The sequence below is a fragment of the Triturus cristatus genome, chromosome 5_2 (genome assembly GCF_964204655.1).
Source record: "Triturus cristatus chromosome 5_2, aTriCri1.1, whole genome shotgun sequence".
In the NCBI taxonomy this organism is placed as follows: Eukaryota; Metazoa; Chordata; class Amphibia; order Caudata; family Salamandridae; genus Triturus; species Triturus cristatus.
The window spans coordinates 566,657,056-566,679,980 of NC_140588.1; the positions used below are offsets into that span (position 1 = coordinate 566,657,056).

The following is a 22,925-nucleotide window of genomic DNA, read 5'->3' on the forward strand; positions in this document are numbered from 1 at the left end:
GATCGCGATCGGAATCACGATCAAACATCAAAGCGGCCATGCGGCCGCGAAAGTAATCGCGGTAAAGCGCGGCACGCGCGCCCGCGCACATGCACTTTAGCTCTAGGCTGGCCTGGTAGCACTTTTTGGAGCCCGCTCAATAAGTCTCGCCAGACCAGCGCATGCGCTGGTTCAGGTGAGACCTAAAAAACGAACTCATGCAGCTCTACCTGTTCAATAAAAATAAAGCCTCAAACGTCTTCTTACGTCTATTAGTATCTTTAAAATTTCTTACCTCGGAAGATACTCTCTGTAGATACTGTTTACAATAGGTAAACTTAAGGGGACCCGAATCTGAGGTTTCATTTTGGCATGCTCTCATAGCTAGAGTTTCACTGGACTGTTGTTATGGGATTAGATGTCTGGTGAAAGCCGAGAAGCTGATTCCTGTTTGCATCGTTACTATGCTCCATGCAAAACGTTTGTTGTTCATTAAATTGATAATTGGGCGCTCACCGATTGAAATTTCAATAAATAATTATTGCCGAAGAAATTGCTGACCTCACAAGCATAGCTTCTGTACTGTAAGTCAGTGTTACAGCCAGCCAGGCTGTTGATGGCCCTATACTGCATGTAATGGGTGTCAAAAAGAGACATGCCGCATTTAAATCATAAATCAGTGACTGTACACACAAACAGCCTCTTTGCGTTCGACGGTAGGATAATTAGATAATGAACATGCAATGGAACAAAACTGCACAGACCCAATATATCCGAGCAATAGCAAATTGAATTTATCAATAGGAGTACAAACAGTACAACCAAAGAACCATGTTTACAAGAAGACTTTTTAAATAAAATGAATTTGAGGTGGTGATTTAAGTGGTGACAAACACATTTATAGGCGCTGTTAAGGAATACTTTCCCGAATATAGAACATGCTCCCAGACCACACTACATGATTTGCCCCATACCTGCGTCTCTCTCGCTCTCCCTCTCAATCGCGTAGGTGTGCGCCATCAGGAATGCTGGGATTGGTTCCATAAGTCTCTCACTCACAATCCAATCGAGCCAATCACAGATCCATTGCGACACTGATGCACCCACTCAGATACACTGAGGCAGTCACGCAGTTCATTACAAAAGCATTGATAGACTGAAGCACTGTCTTACAGGCTTACTCAAATACTTATAAAGTGAATGAGAGACTTACTGATACAGTGATGCATGCAGTTATAGATTACACCGAAAAAGGTATGCACTGTGTAATGAGATATTAAGGGAGTTGTACATGCCATCATACAGTCATTTAAATAGTAATGTGTTTAGTGTGTGTTGGTTATAATCCATTTTGCAGTTATTTGTGAAAAGGATTGTGGCTATTGAATGTCTACATTTGTTTAGTCCTTTCTTGACATATTTGCGGTGACCGCAACTACCGATATCACTGTGTCGCACGGAGTCACAGCGAAAACGGAAAATTGGTTTCAAGTATTGTTTTTATGCAAATGCCATCAAAAATAGTACTTTAAACAGTGCAGTAATAAATCCCTTGTGTCTAAAATACTGTAAAATGTGTGCATACATGCGTTTTACACCTCTTAAAAAAGGCACGATTATCGCAGTTACCGAAGTCATCGCGACTCTTGGAGTCATCGCGAACATAGGAAGTAGGGTTCAAACACAGTTTTTTAAATTAGTACAAATATTAAGTGTGCAAACATGTTCTCTATGTTAGTAATGTGTGTATTGCAATAGTTAGAATTATTTTTTTTAAGTTATAATTTTTGAAGGTTGTGGTCGTTGAATGTTTGCATTTGTTCTGTGATTTTGCAACGTGATCATCATGACATCACCGTGGGTATCGCGACATCGCAAACTACGCTTATTAATTCACTGAAGAAAATACCAAGTTATAAAAATACACTTTATATAGCCATTTTAGATAGAAAATACAATTTAAATACCTTAAAAATTCAATTTAAAAAATCATAGGTTACATGGATGTTATAGATGGGAAATAGAATATGAAAAACCTTAGTATTTCACTGAAAAATCCAAAGGTTACAGGGACAGTATAGTTCGGAAATAAAATGTAACAAGCATTTGCAATGCAATAGGTCTCGCCCTTGTGAGAGTTTGAGCTATTGGCATTGTAAATGACAATGCCTTTTATTTATGTTTTAGGAAACCAAAACATAAATAAAAGGTATTGTTCTTCAGAATGTCAATAGCTCAAAGTTGCGTAAATGTGAGACCAATTGTATTGCAAATGCTTGTTTTTACTGCAAATGGTGCGTAATTAGGTGGATTGTAATGGTATCGTTTGGGGGAAATTTGCATACCGTGAAATTCCAGAAATTATGCAAATGAGGCCAGCCTGGTTCAAATTTCACCCAAGCCTAGACAAGTGCTGGTTGAGGGACCATATAGACAGTGGGCATGTATGGAGTGCCAGGTAGTGCCGTCGTTTTGCCAACTAAACTTCATTTAACGTGTATAGTTTCCAACAAGCACACATAATGAAGAATACATTTTTTATTCAGGTTAAGTTTGAATCGAACTTAACTCATTCAATGCAGCGGTATTCCCAGTAGTGGTAATTTTAATGTAGTGTTAACAATGTAGCGATGCATGGATGTGGGAGCTTCTCAATAGTAACGCCACAACACCAAAGTGACAAGAAGTGCTGTACAAGAACAGTCAGACTCAATGCAACTAGTTTGCCATCTTCTCTCTGAGACTAGAGCCCCAGAGATGAAATGGCGAAGGGTGTGCAGCTGTCTGAAGTGACATGTACTGTCGCGATTAAAGCCTGTAAGGAGGGCCTGTCCCCAAATCAGAGCGGGCCGACACCAGGCTGGCTCTACCGCGCGTAGCCTCTCTCCCACTCTCTCGGCTTCTCCCGCTTTGAGGCGAGGCACAGAGACTGCTATTTGTAAATCATTTTTAATTGTCATATTAAACAGCCAGCGTGCCATAATGGGAGAGCTGGTGTTGTGAGACCAGACACAGCCGTCATCCATGGATCAGCACGCGGGATAATGGAAGGCGAGGCGGGCTCACGCAGCCGGCGAGGAGTGTGGCAGAGGGCAAAAAGACAGGGCGCGGGGGGGAGAGGAAAAGGCAGAAATGAGAGTTGGGGAGAGGGAGTGTGGGATGTCTGGAAAGGAGGAGAGAGGTGTTTGGGATTTTAAAGCCAGTGTTAGACAGGGTGATGGTGGGACGGGGGGGATGAGAGAGAACTAGGGAGTAGAGAGAACAAGCATTGGCCGCACGGCCTTGAAAGTGACGCGGCCGCGAAAGTGATCGCAGGCTGTAAGGGTGCCCGCGAGCGATGCACTTAATGAGCGATGCACTTAATGAGCCATAACGAGACAGGAAAGCCAGATGGCGCCTGTGCTCGTAACTGAGCACATTACAGCACGCTCTAGGCAACACAAAAAGCTGTGGTCGGCTTTTTGAAGCCCACTCACTAAATGTCTCGCAAGAGCAACACATGCGCTGGCTCAGGCGAGACCTAAAAACCCACAGAAATTCACAGAAAGAAAAAATCAAAATTTACAGGGACGTTATAGTTAGGCTGACATTTCACTCACACAAAACCAGAGAAATTCAGCAGTTATAGTTAGCTGAGCTAACTATAACTTGCGCCCCCGCAATGCACTTCTTATGACCCCATATAATACATCACTCAGGACATGGTCAGTGACATCACTGCTTAATTTAGCATGTAGAGGTGCCAAAGTTGACTAAGGCCAAACTTGCACACTGTAGTGTGGGAACTAGTGTGAGCAGCATCTGAATGTCACCTCCAGTATCAAGTGGGGGAGTAACCAGTCTCACTAGAAGCGACAGACTGCCCAGGACGAGGCTAGATCACCGACCTCGAAAAACTGTGGATATTATTTAGTGTGTTGGCACTATGTTATGTGTGCTTATATTAAAGTACTACTTATTAGAGCCAATAGCCTTTAGGGGGGCTCTTCCCCCAAAGTTTTTGCCCCATCACTTTCTGTTTGCGGAAATTCACTTTTGTTGATTTTAGGACTGTGCCCTTTACCACTGCTAACCAGTGCTAAAGTGCTTGTGTTCACTCCTTAAAACATGGTAAAATTGGCATACACCCAATTAGCACATTTAATTTAGTTATAAATCCCTAGTAAAGTGGTATTTCATATACCCGGAACCTGTAGATTAAATACTACTAGAAGATACCTGCATCACATGCTGTGTCACCCACTTAAGTGGCTCTTTAAAATATGTCCCTGCTGATTCAACCTGGCAAAATAAACCTTCTGCCAAGCCTAAACCTCTCTTTTCAATACATATAAGTCACTCTTATGGTAGGCCTAGGCAGCCCATAGGGCACAGTGAAGTAAGTAAAACGTTGGACATGTACTTTTAAGTTTTATATGTCCGGATAGTGAAAAACTCCCAAATTTGTTTTCGCTACTGGAAGGCCTACCTCTCCCATAGGATTAAATTTAATAAGTGATAATGTTTGCTTGGGAGCAGGTACAAATATCATCTGTGGTCTCAAAACAACTGTAATTTAAAATCCTCTTTAAAGGTAAAGTCGGATTTTAAGTCACAATTCTGAAAATGCCACTTTTGTGGAAGAGGTGTGGCGCAGCGGCCAGGGTGCCTGACTCCAGACCACGGGGTACACGAGTCGATCCCCGGCGCCAGGTCAGCACTGCACCATGTGACTCTGGGCAATAGCTTGCTTAATCTTCCCGAAGGGCTCCCAGCGCCGGGACACCACTTCGGAGGTAGCTGTGCGCTTTACAAAGTCAAGGTTATTATTATTATTATTATTTTATAAACCTGCCATTTCTTCTCCTAACCATTTGGAGCCCACAGCCTGTGTCCTGGGTCACATGACTGAATAGTTGGCAGTTGCCTTTATGTGTTCCTCCCAAACAGTGAGATAAAGGGGGACTAGGGTGTTGGTAAGATGAGCCAGCCTGCCAGGATGGGCAGTGCAAAGCTTTTTCCTACCCCACTTACATTTCAAAGGAGCTGCCTCAGCACACTTGCAAATGACAAGTCCTTGTCACCCCAGAGCTCTGAAAGCCTGGGAAGGAGAGGAAAGAAAACTCCAAAACCAGATGTTGGTGGAAGTCTAGATGTTTATCACACTTCACAGGCTGGCACCAGGTATAAATATTGGACCCACAGACCAACTCTTCAGTTCACTACTAAACCCGATGAGCACCCCCAAAAGCACTGCCTTCTACATCAGAGAACTGGCCTGCTTTGCACCTCAGAGGACTGCCATGATTCAATAATAGGACTGCCCGATGCTTGAAGCCTGTCTTGTTCCCTCCGAGAACTGCCCTGCTGCTTGAGGCTTGCATTGCTGCTTGATTCCAGGACTATCAGACAGACTCAAAGGGCTAGTTTGCTGACCTCCTCTTCTGATCTACAGGGACACAAAAAGCTCCAACAACTTGGACCCTGTTAGAAGTGGTACTTAAGGTGCCCAAACAGCCAAAAACATAAACTTGGGACTTAGAAAATGTTCCACCTTTTAGTGGCCTGAGAACCGTCAAAAATACAGGAACCTACCTTCTTGCCGATCCACCCAGGAACCTACCTTCTCACCGATCCACCCTCGCTGCTTCGCCGGTCGGTCTGACTTTTCCCTTAGCTCCAGCTACATTCTTCTCTACAGCAACAAATGCCGTTAAGCGGCACCTCTTTGGAAGGTTATTTGGCCTCGTAGAGTCCTTTTCAATTAGAGCCTGCAGCTCCATTGTGAAGGAGATATTGGACTTCCAAAAAAGAGACTACGTTTGAACGTAGAAATCTTCACCGCAACTTCTTTCAGCGGCTCCCTGGTGACACTTTCTCACACACGTGTGCCGTAGTAACGCCGGAGTCACGCCAGAGTCCAGCCCATCTGCGCCCGTCCGCGCTAAGGACGGGCTGGATGGCGGGGAAACAATATATAGTGATCATGCGACTACTGGGACCGGTTACACGAGGCAGGATCTTATTACTCTGAAGCCGCCTATGCTCCCCTGTCACCATGGGTATGCTCCGGAAGGGTTTTTGACCTCCCCTAGTTGCCATTGTCTTCGGTCTTCTACCTCGGAGTTGACTCCTGTTGCTGTAACTTCATCCACAGCTTTGAGTCCCAAGCCAGGAACTAGCCTGAGGAGCGATAAGGGGTTCCTCGTAAATGCGAGGTCATTAATTAGGAATAATCTTGCTTTCAAGGATTTTGTATTGGCCAGAGAACCCGCCTGGGTTTTCATAACAGAAACCTGGGCAAAGGATTCCTCGGGCCCTGACCTGGTTGAGGCAGTACCAGATGGTTACACCTTAGTGAGGATGGACAGAGTGGGTCGTAAGGGAGGAGGGCTTGGTATCCTTTATAGGGACCACCTCTCCTGCCATATCACTCCCCTAGAGGACTTTCAAGACTCATTTGAGGCCCTTCAGTTCTCCATTAATGGACCTTTTGTAGTGCCGTTTATGGGCTCTCATCTACAGACCCCCGGGGACCAAAACTAATTTTGGTGATCAAGTGCTCAATATTCTAGAGTCACACTTCGGCTGCGAGCACCTTACGGTTCTTGGGGATGTAAACTTCCATTTGGAGAACTTGGAGTCAACCGAAACTTCATCTTTATTGGATATTTTCTCCGGTTGTGGGCTGAGACAGTTAGTTAAAGGCCCTACCCATCAGGCCGGACATACGCTTGATGGGGTATTTTCCAATGATATTCGGCTGGTTACTGAGACTCCCTTCCCTCTCTCCTGGTCTGACCATTATGCGATCCCTTTGGTCTTAACAACTGTTCTGATCAGCAATAAGGGAAATGGGCCTAGCAAGATGGAATAGAGACGTAACCTAAAAAATCTAACTAACAATGTGCTCGCTCCTAGACTGTCGAGTTTAACGATCTCTCTAGAGGAGGATGTAAGTTCTGCAGTTGAGAGGATGGAGAATGTTATTAAAACAGCTCTTGATGAATTGGCACCGGCCACCTCGCGCTACTCTGCTAGAAAAAGTCCCTCGGCCCCGTGGTTCTCTGAATCACTAAGCTACCAGAGGGTTAAGCATAGGTTAATTAGGGGACTTAATGGTTTACTTTGACAGGGATTGAGGTTGTTGCCTGAGAAGCGTCTTCATCCCCCCACCCCCTCGATCAAAAACCCAATTTACTACACTAATTGTTAGGTTGAAGTCTTCCAGACACCTCGGGAGCATTCTGAAAGCTTCCCTGGGAATACATTTCGCTCATTACTTACCATTGGCTTTGTGGTTTATAACTCACACTTTATGGCTGTCTATTTGCTGGCTTTATTTATTTTAGGCAGTCCAACTTGAGTTTGCTCCCCCCCCGCCCCCAAAGGACACTACCTCTCCTTGTATTCTGCTATGAGAATTCCTTTCTGTACACAGGCCTGTAAAACTTGTTATTTGCTTTTCAAATGTTGCTGTACATCAGAGACGGAGGTCAAACGTCAGGCTATGTCTTCCGAGGGAGCTTGGTATTTACTTATCTTTCTCACACTTCAAAGGGAGAGGATTTAAGTGATGAGCTTGCTAGACACTGGGAGTAGCAAAGGGTTTTTTCTAGCACACAAAATGTAAATAAACTGTGCAAGTACTTCAGAATATATAGGAATTAGGAAAGTACAAGTGAAACACGTTTTGTTAATTCTGAAGTGTTGGATACAAATACTTTAATATGATCAAAACAAATCAATACACTAGGTGATGCCATTTCCACACATTATCATCTGTGCATCATATAATTTTAATACTAAAACTATATGTCTGTGCAAATGTAATGGTCATTTCATTCGAAAATGTGCTGTCTGTAATGGCAGTGTACTACCACACCATAGATACTCCACTCTACACTGCACCACTCCGCACCACTGCACTTCACGCCCCTCTACTCTACACCACTCCATTCTATGTCAATAAACTCTACACCACTGCACTCTTTGCCACTGCCCTCTAAGCCACTCCAGCCTAGGCCACTGCACTGTACTCTGCACCACTGCACTCTACATCACTTTACACTATGCCAGTATATTTTACACCAATGCACTCTACCCTGCACAACTCCACTCTACGTCATTGCACTCTACTATGAAACAATCTACTCTGCACCACTCATACTATGTGGCTGCACTCTACACTACTCTACTGTAAACCACTGCACTCTACACCATTACACTCCACTTTGCACCACAGAATTATACGCCGCTCTACTCTGCACCACTGCACTTTATGCCAATGCCCTCTATGCCACACTGCATCATGGCATTTTAAGCCACTGCACTCTGCAGCACTTCACTCTATGCTACTGCGCTTTAAGCCACCTCATTTTATGGCACTCTACTCTGCACCACTCCACTCCAATGCATGCTGCTACATTGAATGCCGCTGAATTTCATGTCACAGCTCTCTACGCCAGTCCACGCCACTCTATGCCTCTGCATTCTAATCTACACCAATGGACTCTACGCCATTGTACACCTCAGCACTCTACAACACTCTACTCTGCAACATTGCAATCTTTGGCGCTGAACTTTACACCACTCCAGTCTGCTTAACTGTATTCTATGCCACTCTACTCTGCATCACTCCATGCCACTGCACTCTACACCACTCTAGGACACTGCACTCTACAACACTGCACTGAACTCTACTCTAGGGCCGGCCAAACAGTCATGCATAGGTGGCATGTTCTCCATTGGGCTGTGTTGCACAGCCCCATGGAAAACATGCCCAGCCTCCCCAGGCACTGCCTGAGCTGCCAAACAGGCCGCTCAGACCATTAGATACACTGCTCCTGCAGCATTGTGATTGGCTGGCAGAGTCGGAAGCCTGGGTGCTTTCGGTGCAGGCAGCAGCCGGGAAGAAGAAAAGAAGTCAAGGAGAGATGTACAGAGGATGCGGCGGCAAAGCGGGTAAGTTAATTTTTATTTATTTTCATCCCGACCAACGTAAACATGTCAAACATCTCACCACCCCACTCACCACCCCCGTTCAGAGGCAGTCACCACTGGAGGCAGGTAAGGACCAAAATTAAAATATGTCTATTTTACAGATGCTAAACGAAAAGGGAAACAAATACTAAAATTGCCATTCTATGATTAAAAAACTTGGGAGTCCCCTATTATTTTATTTAGTTGAAGACTACGGAACACAGGCGGGATACGTGACCATATACCCAATAGGGGGCCGCCTTGACATGCAGTCCGTACCTGTGCGTCTCTCCATTGTCAAAGAATGCTTTAAATATCTGGGACTCTATATTTCGGAAAATGTGACAACCTGTCTAACCCGTAACATGCAGCGCGTCCTAGCGGACTTCTGGGATGACGTGACTAGATGAAGACGTCTTCCCCTGTCGTTACTTGGGAGGGCGGCTATGTTTAAAATGATTCCACTACCCAAGCTACTATACATTTTTCATAATATGTACTGCAAAATACCGGAAGCTATCTTCATGGCGATAAATGCCGAACTGCGAACCTTGCTATGGGACGGAGGTCACCCTAGAGTGGCGTTGCAAATGTTGCAACGAAGCCACTATAATGGGGGAATCTCGCTGCCAGATGTCAGAGCATATTATAGGGCGGCACACCTTGTAGTTATCAATGAATGGGGACAAGCCCCTTACGATCACCCCACATACGCCCTAGAGAGACTCCAATTTCCCAAACGCTCACACCTTCACCACATATATGGGGGCCACAGGGTGAGAAGCCTGTTGCCAGCAACACAGAGGGCGATTGAGGCTTGGAGGGAAGCTGAACGGGTAATGAAATGGGAACAAAGACTGACTAAGGCAACACCGTTATGTGAAGGTACACGGCTACCTGAATTTGCAGAACTAAAGGGTTTTAAAGGGTGGGATGCCATTGGGATTACCACTTTAGGGGACATAACGAGACAGGGCGCCCTGATGACGTTTGCAGATTTGCAATGGGACTGTATCACCTGACGGACACGCAGCATTATAAGTACATTCAACTTTGACATGCCTGGCAGGCCCCCAGACACGACATCACTGATCTCCCGGAATATACCCAGCTGGAGGGGCAGCAGCTTCAGGAAGAGATATTAGAGAAAGCAGTCTCCTGGACATATAAAACCCTAATAAACAGTGCCCCCGATAATCTACTAACACTTCGGGGTAAGTGGGAGGACCTCATAGGCACATTATAGGACATTGATTGGGAGATGGCCCTAATGCACCCTAGGGAGGTGGCGATTAAGCTGAGACTACGACTGGTCCAGTTTAAAATTCTTCATAGGGTATACTATGATAGGGCAAAATTACATTTGATGGGCAGGGCGAAGATGCCAGAGTGTCTGCGCTGCAGAACAGAGCGTGGTTCCTTCATCCACACTATGGGACTGCCAGCAAATTTGTGGCTACTGGACAAGGATCCAGCAAGAACTAAATAATATACTTCACGCACATATCCCGATAGACCCCAAGTACATCCTGCTAGGCATCCACACGGATGTCGATATTACAAGGTATCAACTCCTGCTCTGTAACTTAGGCCTCGTAGTATCAAAACATGACATAGCGAAATATTGGGGGAAGACCAGAAATTCCCACCTTGAAAGAGTGGCACACCGGCATGGACATGTATATTGGAGCCGAAAAGACGGTATACAAAGCAAGGGGATGCCCACGAAAGTTTAAGAAAATCTGGCAGCCATGGCTGAGTTACTATCACCTAGAGATGGGAGAGAAAGACACTATAGTATTGCACGCCATATGAACTGGCATGGGGTCATGGGGTACGCTACGCTAAACACATACTTAGCTGAGGGACTCAGGAGATCTTTATTACGGGGGTGGACGACACGAAGGGGGGGGGGGTAGGAAGGACAATCACAACACTGTTTGCTTCTTGGCTATAATCGATGGACTCTGACTGAAATACACCTGCTGAGTTGTTTGTTGTTTTATTCAAAAATAATCAAAAATATATATATTTTTCTTTTAACTTGGGAGTCGATAAATCAGAAATGTATCCATGCAACCATGACGTATCACAGGCGGGATTTAACCTTCTCGATTAAGTCATCCCTCTACATCTTAATTTCAAGATGTCCTTGTGGGCTAGGAGACACATTTACCTACGTGGTTCACAATTTTTCCATCTACCAAGCACACAGATAAAGGTCATCTCTAGGGTCTAAAACTTGGGTCTCTGGACCACCTGGTTATAATCGGTATTTATTCCCCTCTCCTCTCCCCACTGGATCGCGTAGTTAGGAGATATAAGAAATGCTTTTTATATAGTTTGGCTTTGCAAAGGATATGGGGATGTGCATGGCTTGTGGCTAGTACTGGCTACACATGCTCGGAATCGTCCACAAGTGCCCCATAACAGTCCTGTATTTCAGAAGGAAGCACTTTAAATGGTTTAACACGTAATTGGAAAAGTGAAAGGTCACACATTCAAAATGTGGTTCAAAGTGCGATGTCTGTACGTGGGCAGATTTTAATATGCATCACGTTTGCAAAATAATGATAACTGCGTGGAAAGTTCTTAAAATAGAATGCCTCTCTCAGGAAGACACATTCAACGGCCAATAAAGTGGTTTCTAATGGAACGAATAATGTTTTCCACCCCTCTGCCCGACTCTGAATGCCTCGCACCCAGCGATCTGTCCGGCTACAGGGTACTGCATTCCTCTCTCGCTGGCCTCGGATACTCGTTAAAATTCAGCTTTGGTTCAGTGGGCATCGAAGGGCAAAGCCTGGCGCATTTCTGCAGCATAAGGTCACCTGGCTGAAGCTAGTAGAGAGCCCGCGTATGTAAAGGCCGATTGTCGCTGGATCGCATGTATTTGTGCATCGAATATAAATAACAGACTTACTGTACTATAATATTTTGCCTCTGACTCCTCTGTTAGTGGATCAGACTGCAGATGTAACAGGCAGCATACGTTAATAACTCTCCTCTAAAAAATACCAGATTTTTAGACCTTGGAAATGCTACAAAACTTATGAAAAAAACACGATGCCTTTCTTAGTAAATGTAACACTACTGATACAAAGGCTGTGTAGCCTCAGCAATATCTTAGCTTAACGTGGGCCCCTTATAAAGTGCAGCATAACAAACATTTAAAAACGCCACCTTACCAAATGGCTTTACAAAGGCATTACCACCCACATCAGAATCTCACTGACGGGTCTACACCATAAATGGGTTGCAGACCTGGGGACAGACATGTCAGATAGGGACTGGGACAAAGCCTTAGCATACCCCAGGAAAATTCCACGGAACGTCAAATTCAAATTCATTCAATATATGGTATTGCACAGGGCGTATCTTACCCCACACCGCTTGCAACGTATTTTTCCGGCCACACACCACTGCTGTCCAAGATGCAAATTAGAGGGTGCTGATTTACTACACATGCTATGGCATTGCCCCGTGCTCAACCCTTATTGGTCCGAGGTACTGTCCTTGCTCACAACTGCGGCTGGGATCCCGGTCCCGGGCACGCCTGCCGTATGCCTTTTGGGGCTGATACGACGCCCTAAGGCACAGAAGGTGCAACTTCGCTTTGTGGACCGGTCTTTGCTTCTGGCTAAACGATCTATTACGATGCGGTTGAAGTCAACCACACCACCCCACTTTCCAACTGGCATGGGGAAGTAGTGAGATGGGCTGGTGCGGAGAGTGCGGCCATCCGTCGGGAGGAGGCTCGGGGGTTGCGCAAAAGGGTTATCTCTTTGGACTGGGACAGTATCCTGGAAGCCTTCAGGGCCTTGGCCCCGCCACCTGTGCCGATAGCTAGGACATAATGACTGTTTCATTACCTAGCCCCTGTTTTTCAGTTTCCGCGTTTAGGGGATTCCATTGTTTGTGCCTCCTGCACTGTGGAATGCACATATACCCATTTGAATATTTGCATGCAGTTGGGAGTAGCTGTGGGAACACCTTGAAATATACACTGGGAGAGGTTGGCGCCAGATGAAGTAAGGGGAGGGAGGGAGGGATGGGATAGTTGAAATACTGTGCCATACACTTATTGTTGATGATAATGCATGTACACCGTACGATGACCTCAATGTATCACACCATTGTGTATGACTGTAATATGTGGCGATTGCCGGGTTGAAAATTTAAATTTAATAAAATCTGTTTAAAAAAAAAAAAAAAAAAACATTTAAAATAAAAAAAAATAAAAAATCACCCAAGGCTGCAGCACACCTTAATCCCATCTATGTAATCCAAATTCCTGCGTTTATCCAAATGTAATCCAATGTACAGTCCTTGGCCCTGCCCTTGCTACGAGTAAGCTAACTGGCAGCAAAGCAATGATGTTAGTCAATCACAATGGAATGAGGACAGCACCTATACAATAAGCGCACACCGTCTCCTGCACAGTGCCTCTGATGCGGACCTTACACAAGGCCCACTTTTGAATTTCTTTGCGGAATTAACACTACTAAGTGGAAGCAGGCAGAAATGAGGAGGTAAGTGCGGATTTACGGGGAACTTTTCTGGTTCTCTACTCTCAAGGTTGCAGAATGGCTTCAATGGAAAATTGAGGTGTGCAGCTCTGGTGTTCATAAGAAAATGGAATTTGTGCTTTCAGCTTCGGGGGGGGGGGGGGGGGGGGGGGGGGGGATGTGATTTTGTGGCTAAAGCCCAAATCATAAATTATCAGGTTAACTTGATGTTATAACTGAATCCCTCCTATGATTTCCGTAGATTTCAACAGAAAGGGAATTCTCAAAAAAACGCCCAAACTATCAATGGACATTTATGCAAATTCTAGATTTCCATGTAGACACTTAAGACTAACCCATCTGATTTTTTTCCCCATTGGTAGTCCGCGCAGAATCACATTTGAGTTTCAGATGCATATGCACCTAAACTTATTTTCTCCACATGTAGCTACCAAACAGTGAAAGACCTAAATAACGTTTGGGGGGGGGGGTCGTGGTCTCGCCACGAATGGCGTGAAACATGCACTGATGGAGCTCCCGCAAGCCGCCACCTCTAGCAGCCTCTAAAGTGGAGCTGGGCACCCATCGGCGCTGCAAATCGGGGCGTACGGGTGGCGGAACACAGAGAGCACCCCTGGACAGCAGACGACGGCCTGGGTGGTATGGGCGCCGGAGTGTGTGCCTCTTGACCCGAACGACTGGACTCGGCGGCGGCCACCGCCATTTTGTCTCTGGCGACCCCAGGCCTTAGCTGACAGCACACGCCCCCGCCTGCCCTCACGAGCCCCGTGGGCGGACCGGCTGGCAGGAGGGGAGCGCCTGGACCTGCATGGAGCCTCTTCGAGCTCGGGGTGCAATCAAGACCAGAGGGAGGCCCGACAGCCCCGCCTGCGGCACCCACCATCTTGGGCCTGTCTCCTCACCCCCCCGGAGCTGACTCGGCGCGAAGAGCAGCCGCCGAGATCTCCCTGCATAGCGGCTTCTTCCTGAGTCGGGCGGTGAGGCTGAGCGACAGGCTGTGTTCCCAGGGGCACTGGGCGCATACTGGCCCTTGGAGAGGCCGATTAGGCCCCCGTGAAGACCCGGACCCTGAGCAGCAGCCCTTTGGCCTGGCAGGCCTGCAACTGGGCACGAGCCTGCTCTCTTCCCTGCTACCCGTACACCGCTTCTGGCTGGACTCTTGACACGCTGACCTCCTAAGCAGGTGAGGTGCGGGGGCGGGAGTTGTCCTTCACGTTATGGTCCTGATTTACTGTCCTGCTTGGTCTGGGCCCTGCATCCCCCCTGACACCTGATCCTCTCTAGCTGCACAAATTAACAGTGCAGTGACACTCCCTGTGGCCTACTCAAATGGCGCCCCGGCCTCCCCTGTGGGCCGCTCCTTGGGCTCCAGAGTGCTCAGCAGACCACGTGGGTGAGGGACTATTGGCGAATTAGCCTCCCGCTGTTAGAGGGGCCCCTCGCTTGCCCCGGGTCCCTGGAGATTGACCCCTCCTGGACAGACGTGCGGACACCTGGTTGGCTGGGCAATTGCCCCGCAGGGCCCCCTGACTCAAGCAGACGAGGCCTGGGCTGAGGGATCTCTCTGCAGGCGACTGCCACGTGGGGGTCACCACTCCCAGCGCCCTCCTCTCTCCTCTACCTGGAATCAGCATGCGCTGAGGGAGGACCACTCTTTCGCACCCCATCACCTAGTGGCCCAGACACCGTCACTTGCTCAGCTGCCTTAACCACTATGGAGCGGTGTTAATCCTGGACTTCTACACAAGTTCTACACCACCCGCCTGCAGCGCAGCCCACGACAGCTTTGGCCTCCACAACCAGACCGTACTAAGGTTGACCTCCCCGGCAACAGGGTCTCTGAGGCACCATTGACCACTGCCGGACCACTAGTCCCCAACACCCCCTCTTTGGTAGCCTGCGGATTGCTGCGTGAGGTGCCTCTCCTGATAGCCTACGCCTTCTCACTTGGGGGCTCCAGACACCCTTGAGCGGCACCCAACGCCCCCTTGTCTGCCCTATTAGGGACCGGAGGGCGCTCGGCCCGGGGGGAGATGACGCACACCAAACCGGGGAAGGACTCTGCGGCATCCCAGAAGGATAACCCGGTTGCTGCGCTATGGAATAAACCGGGCCCCGCTGCTCCTGGAGCGATGGCGTCGTCGACTGGAGAGGACTCAACGCTAGTTACGCAGTCTTTCATGGCCAATTTCATGACGGAGCTTATGTCCGAAATTGGCTCCTTGCGCTCTGAGGTCCACTCCTGTGTCCGGGAGCTACGAAAGGAGGTCACTGACCTGGAAGAGAGAGAGAGAGAGAGAGTAGATGGCCTCAAAAAGACCATGGACGCCTGGACGGCAGACCAAGAGCACCTCTGGCACCGACTAGGCACCCTAGAAGAACAGCATATCGACCTGAAGCTAAAGCAAGAAGATTTGGAAAATCGGAGCCGCCGCAACAATCATCGCATTAGGGGGATTCCAATTGGGGCTGAGGAGTCAGACATCATGACATTTGTCGCGCAGCTGCTGCATGAAATCTGGGGTGACTATGACGCCTCCCCCAGGCCCTAGACCGGGCGCACCGAGTGTCGGGCCCAGTCAGCCAAAAGGGCCTCATACCAGACATCCTGACCCGGGTGCACTTTATCGAGAAGGAGGCAATCCTCAAAGCGGCACGCTCCAAAATCGGAACTCACCTACAAAGGCACCACCATACAGATTTTCCAGGACCTGGCTCCCACCACACTGCGCAGACGCGGAGACTTTAAACTGCGAAGTTTGAATATCCAGTATCAATGGGGCCATCCCTTCACCCTTATCTTTCATTGGGAATCTAAGCACCGGATGGTGCGGTCATTCCAAGAAGCGGCGCAACTATTACGCCTCTCTATCACGCCACCCTCTAGCCCAACGCGCCTACCATCTCATGCCCGGGAACTTGCAAAGCCATCTTGGTCTAGGATACGCCGCTCCAGGAAAACCTCACACCCAGGGGAGCAGTCTGCCTCACAAGCTAAACAAGACATCATTCAACACATCCGCACTATGGAGGAGAGTCGATCAACTAGTTCTCGACCTTCCATGCCCTGACAGAATCGAAATGCTCTTGTGCCTGTATCATCCTGACACACCGCCCACACCTGGGATCCTGAAATAATGGGTTGGTGCTCCACTCTGCGATTGACGACTCCCCAGCTCCATGCATTCGGGTTCGGCGGCGCAGGGCTGCCTTCCCTGCTGACACGCTCTACATTTGGAGGACCCCCCCGCCCTTGCTCCTGGGAGAGTGACTTCTCCGGGATGACCTGTGCCTTTGGGCCACGCTCACCCCTGGACTGGAACAGGTCATTATGGCCCAGTTGGCCAATGTTGTATTTTTTGATCTTATTCTCTTCTTTCTCTTTTCCCCCCTCTTTCTTCTCTATCCCTGTTCATGGTGGGTGGGGGTACCCCACACAATGGTCCCCCCCTTTCCAGTAGGAGCGACACCCCTCTGCCCTTCCCACCTATTGAACACACTGCCCCCCGCGCTGGCGTAACAGCTTGCTTCTGACCTTGACATTAACATGACTACTGTTCCCTGCCTGAAGATACTGTCCCTTAATGTTAAGGGACTCAACTCCCCAAACAAGCGACGCCAGAACTGGCGCTACCTCCTGCAGCAAAACCCGGACGTCATCCTCCTGCAGGAGACCCACCTGCTGGAGGCGGATATCCATTAAATGGCTCACCCGCGCTACCCTCTCCAATTTTGGGCCACAACCCCCACAAAAACAGCTGGAGTAGCAATAGACCTGGCATCAGAAAAGGGGAATCCAAGATAATGCGAGGCCACGATGATCGCTTTATCAGGATGGGGTCAAGATCGGGCAGCGCTCTTTTACGGTATGCAATATCTATGCGCCCAACCAGGCGCAGGACCTGTATCTGCGGTCGCTATTGCGGGAACATATACCACAGGCGGATCCTTCACTAATCATGGGGGGCGACTTTAACATGGTGTGGGACGCTGCATTGGACCGCAGCGACGCTTCGATCCATGAGACAGGGGCTATGTCTTCGGCCCTCAAGAGGCAGATAGCGGATCTTGGCTTATTAGATTCTTGGCGCTACCACTCTCCTGACGTACGCGATTATTATTACTACTCACATGTGCACCGCTCATATTCGCGTATAACCACATTTTTATCTCCCATGCCTTGATCGGCGAGTCACTTTCGGTCTCCATGTCTGACATTTCTGTCTCAGATCATGCTCATCTTGAACTTCTCCTGCTAGACCCGGCTGCCTGCACTCCTTGGGCCCCGCGGTGGCGTCTACCTCCACATATCCTTCAGGATCCAGTACATGTGGAGAGCCTGCAAACTGCCATGGACTCCTACTTTGCAACTAACGACATCCCCAAAACCTCTTTTCCCATAGTATGGGATGCATTTAAGGTCACGAGACGAGGCCACATCACATCTCTTGCTATTGCACGGGCATGAGAAGCGCACCTCTTGGAAAACAACCTATCTAGGGACATTAAGGCCCTTGAAAGGCAGGACCAGGAACACCCCTCACTTGCACATAAAAGGCACCTGGCGAATCTTCAATGCAAACTGCGCTCTCTTCGAACTAATAAACCTGAACGGGCTCTCTTAATGCTAAAGCAGCGTTATTTTGAGGGGAGGGACAAAGTGGGCAGGGTCTTAGCTAGGCGCCTGCGGGCGCGGGCTACTAAAGCGCACATTGCCAATATTCGGACAGGCGATAAAACGCGGGCTACCACGGAAGCGGCTAAACGCGACGCCTTCCATTCATATTTTTCGGCTCTATATGCCAAGGACATGCCGCCTCCGGGCAGGGTGCAAGACGTTTTGGACAAATGCCCCTGGACGCCGATTAATCGATACCACGCTTACCCAAGAATAACTTGTGAGTGCACTGAAGGATCTACCCCTTGGGAAAAAGCCGGGTCCGGACGGCCTCCCCCTGTCTTTCTATCAACTCTTCTTACCGTAGCTCCAAACGCACTTATTGCGTCTTTTCAATTCCTTTACGGACACAGATGGACCGTCCCTCTCCATGGGGCTAGTGGAGATTGCCCTTATACCCAAACCGGGCAAAGACCCCACACTCTGTTCATCGTTTCGTCCCGTAGCCCTTCTTAATACAGACCTTAAACTGTATACTAAGATGGTGGCTAAACGACTTGACCCACTTTTACCCGACCTCATCGAACCCGACCACGTTGGCTTCATCAGACACCACCAGGGAGCAGGCGCCATGTTACGCATCTTGTAGGGAAGGCCAGCCACTAGAACATACCTGCATGTTTACTATGTCTCAACGCGGAAAAAGTGGTCAACCGCATGGACTGTACCTTCCTTCGAGCTGTGCTGCACAAAATCGGGCCTGCTCATGATAGCTCGGATCATGGCTCCCTATCTTTCCCCGCAGGCTCGAGTGAGGGTTAATGGTCAACTTGCAAACCCCCATCTCCATACAAAGGGGCACGCGACAGGGTTGCCCCCTCTCCCCCCGTTTGCCCTCGTGGTGGAACCTCTAGCCGTGATGATCCAGCAAGCCCCAGATGTTCATGGCATTCCCCTCGGGGGTCAACAACATAAAGTGGCTCTCTTTGCTGACGACCCGATTTTTACGCTGTCCCGTCCACACACCTCTCTCCCGGCACTACTCTCTCTGTTGTGGTCCTTTGAACAGGCATCTGGCCTTAAAATTAACCACGAGAAGTCTTGGGCCTTGAACCTTACGATCCCAAGGGAGGAGATACCCACGCTTCAATCCCTCATCCCTTACAAGTTGGCCACCAACTCCATTCACTACCTGGGACTCCAACTGACTCCCTCGCTAGACACATGGTCCCAAGTCAACTGGCTGGAATGCAGGCAGGCGGATCTGGAGGGCATACGCACCCGGAAGCCCCTTACCCTCTCTTGGCTGGGCCGCCTGAACGCCATCAAAATGTCGGCACTTACGAAAAACGTATACCTATTCCAATATCTCCCCACCCCCATCCCGCACCACTAGATACAAAATCTTCAGCGCGACATCACTAACTTCATATGGGGCGGGGATAGGCCGCGATTCTCCAACAAAATTCTTATGCTCCCAAGGGACAAGGCGGGCTTGCGGTCCCCAACTTATTAGAATACTACTGGGCTTCCCATCTTCGTTTCTGAATGGATGGCGAGGGAGAGCAAAAAGGTTTGGTTCCATATGGACAGGGCGGTAACTGGACGACCCATCTGGGACCTCCCCTGGCGCCGCACTTCCGTAGTGCCTATATTGCCCTTCCCACCAAGACGGTATTGGACATCTGGGACAAAGTGGCTGTCTCCAAGGGACTCACTACCTTTCCATCCCCCCCCCATACCCCCATCGCGGGGAATTTGCTCTTCCCACCGGCTGTTAACTCCCACGTATTCTCTGCCTGGCTGGAGGGTGGATGCAGAACGATCCGGGATCTGTTCATAGGTGATGCCTTCAAAACATTTGCGCAATGTAAGGAAGAGTTCCGACTCACGGACGGAGCAAGACTCCTATCCATGCAACTTCGTCACTGGGTGCTCACGTCTTCCTTAGCACAGGCCGCCACTTGTGCGTTTACTCCTTTTGAACGCTTCGTACGCTCCTTTGACGATTCTAAGGGGCCCATCTCTTGGACTTATCAGATTCTACAACACCACCCACTTGTGAATATCCATCCTTACCAACGTCAATCGACAGTTTCCACTGACATCACTCCCGCTCAATGGAACCGCCTATGGCGGGATATCCCGAAGGTGTACCGCAGCTTCACTCTAAGGGGAAACTGCGTATAAGATTATGACGCACTGGTCCTACATTCCCCTTAGATTGCACAAGATGTTTCCCACCTCCTCTCCTTTGTGCTGGAGATGCTCGAGCTCCCCGGTAGACTTTATCCATATATGGTGGGCCTGCCCGCTCTTGACTCTATTCTGGAAAGAGGTTCTTAGTCATATTAAGGTGGTGCTTGGTTTCCCCCTGCCTGACACTCCAGCTACAATTCTCCTAGGCCTCAAACCCGATAATCTGCGCGCACTTACCCGTAGCGATTGGCATATTGGCCTCCACACATTAGGTGCTGCTAAACAGCTCATAGCCTTGTACTGGAAAAAAAACTGAACCCCCTCCCATTGACCTTTGGTTCACGTGTCTGTGGCACATAGTAACTATGGAGTTACTTACCACACGCTTGCAGTCTCGTGACACTCACTTCACCAAAATATGGCAACCCCTGGTCTTTCTAAAATGGAACACGCACGTCTTCTGCCTCCAAAGCGCCGGGCTCTACATCTCTTTTAAGACGCTGTGTACCCATCTGACTTTGACAGAGCTTCTACAAAAACAGTCTGATCCGGTCCCTCGCCCACCACAGTATTCCCTGAGGGGTAAGCCGAATGCCATGCCCTGCGCCTCTGTCCACCCCCCTTCCCCCACCCCGCCGCCCTATCTTTTTTAGCTATTGTTTTGGACCACAACACTTGACATCATGCTCATTATGACCTACCTCCCCTGTTCCCCCTTCCAGGTCTTGGACCCTCTTGTAATAGCTCTTATTCACTCTCTATTCTATACACCCCCTATATGCTCCCCTACCAACTACCTCTTTTCTCTCTTTCCTCAGGTATATCCCATTTCCTTCTTATCCACTTTGAATTTGGGTCTTTATGTTCTTTGCCTAGAGGCCTCTTCGCATTGAAATTCTACGCAGTGCTTCTGGTCATACGCGGCCGGCCCGCCATGGGTTGTAGGCGACTTGCGGTGTAATATCTGCCTTGATAACCAACACCTGCACTTTATATGCCTATCCTAAACTACGCGGCCGGCCCTGCAAAGGGTTGTAGGCGACAAGCTGTGTACAGATGGACCCACTCCCTGGTTTTTCCTTTAAAATAAAAACGGATTTAAATCAAAAAAGTTTTTTGCCACACCTTTGTCCACGCCCCCATGTACAGACACTCAATGCACTCCACTCCCTCCAAACATGACTGAAGTAAACAAAAGCAGCAAACTAAAATAACCAGGAGTCAATTTTTTGCTAAAGAAGAAGTGTCGGTTTTCATAATGTTCTCAATAAAAACCTTTAGAAAAACAGTATGAAAGAAGATTAAAGGACCACATCATACTACTTGGACCTCACAGTTCAACAATTAATGATTGTAAATGGTATGTTTTAATTATGATGAATGATATTCAGCAACCTCCAGTTCCATGCAGCTGTAAAAAGCATCCCATGAAATATAGTATGGTCCTCCTCGGATACCGTTTACTAAAGTTGCAGCCCATGCATTACAGACATTATACTAAGGGCCACTGGAATTATGAGACTGAGGCTGCAGCGATTTTAGCATGATTATAGATGTGCCGCATTTTCCCCTTAATCCATCATCAACCGCATAATTTGCTGATTTTAACCCCCAATTTCAAACAGTTCAAAAGTAACTAAAAATCAGCAACACGTGTTGCTGCGCAGTAGAAGGCCCTTTTGCAAAGCTGGACTGGTCACCTTATGGTTTCTTATTGCTATATTTGGGTGTTTAACTGGTATTCATGAGGTGCAACCACAGATTGATAGTTTCTCTGGAGAAAAACAGGCACACCCATCACATTAGTTCAGAAACGGGTTATCCTAATAAGTTTTGTCAAATTATGTTTTGTTTGAAAAATAAAGTACCCTTGTGCATTGTTGGGCAAATCTTTTTGGAGACTTTGTTTAAACTGTGAGGTAAGCGTGACATTAAATCACAGTCACCCACAAACCTTTGGATTGCTAAACAATGTTTAATATTATTTCCCCACCGTACAACTGATTGGACGTGGGTATTGGGGGCATTTATGGTGGTCTATGATAAGGAGTACTATGTTCTATAAATTTTTGGCAGGAGGGGGTCCTTACACCTAAAATATTTGACACGGGGTCTCAGCATCAAAAAGTATGAAGACCTCAGATCTAGACCCATGTGGCCAGGCCTTCTACCAAATACTCGGTCCCAGCACAAGCAACCACAGGAAGACAGCATTGAAAATGTGCTGCACCCAGCCTGAGAGACTGAAACCAAAACCTGCTGGTTTTCTGCAGTTTTCTACAATCACGCGGGACAGCCCCTCTGAATGCATGGCTGCAGCTGAAAGGACTAATGCGAGTTTCGACTCATGAAGCAGCAAGACAAACAGCAAACAGTGAGCACATCATGTGAACAGGAAGGTGATAGAGACTGGTCCAGTGCAGAATTCATGCTACTCCTGATTGCTCTTAGAGCAAGAGGGACTTGTTACTTAGGAAGAGCCCTGGTAGGAGAGGGAGAAAGAGCAGGGTGTGTACAGCGCCCAATAGCATCAGAAGATACTATTTAGGTATATGACTCCAGGAGGTGTAGTATTGCATACAACTGTAAGGTTAAAGTACTTTTACTTTTAAAGATTAGCACTAGGCTAGACATTCAAT

At 48.1% G+C, this 22,925-nt stretch overlaps 1 protein-coding gene across 1 annotated transcript in view; it reads right to left on the reverse strand.

Annotated features, from left to right (window-relative positions):
• The window catches only part of SLC25A14 (solute carrier family 25 member 14), a 156,889-nt gene that overhangs the window by 117,746 nt on the left and 16,218 nt on the right, over positions 1-22,925 (reverse strand). The window lies entirely within an intron of this gene.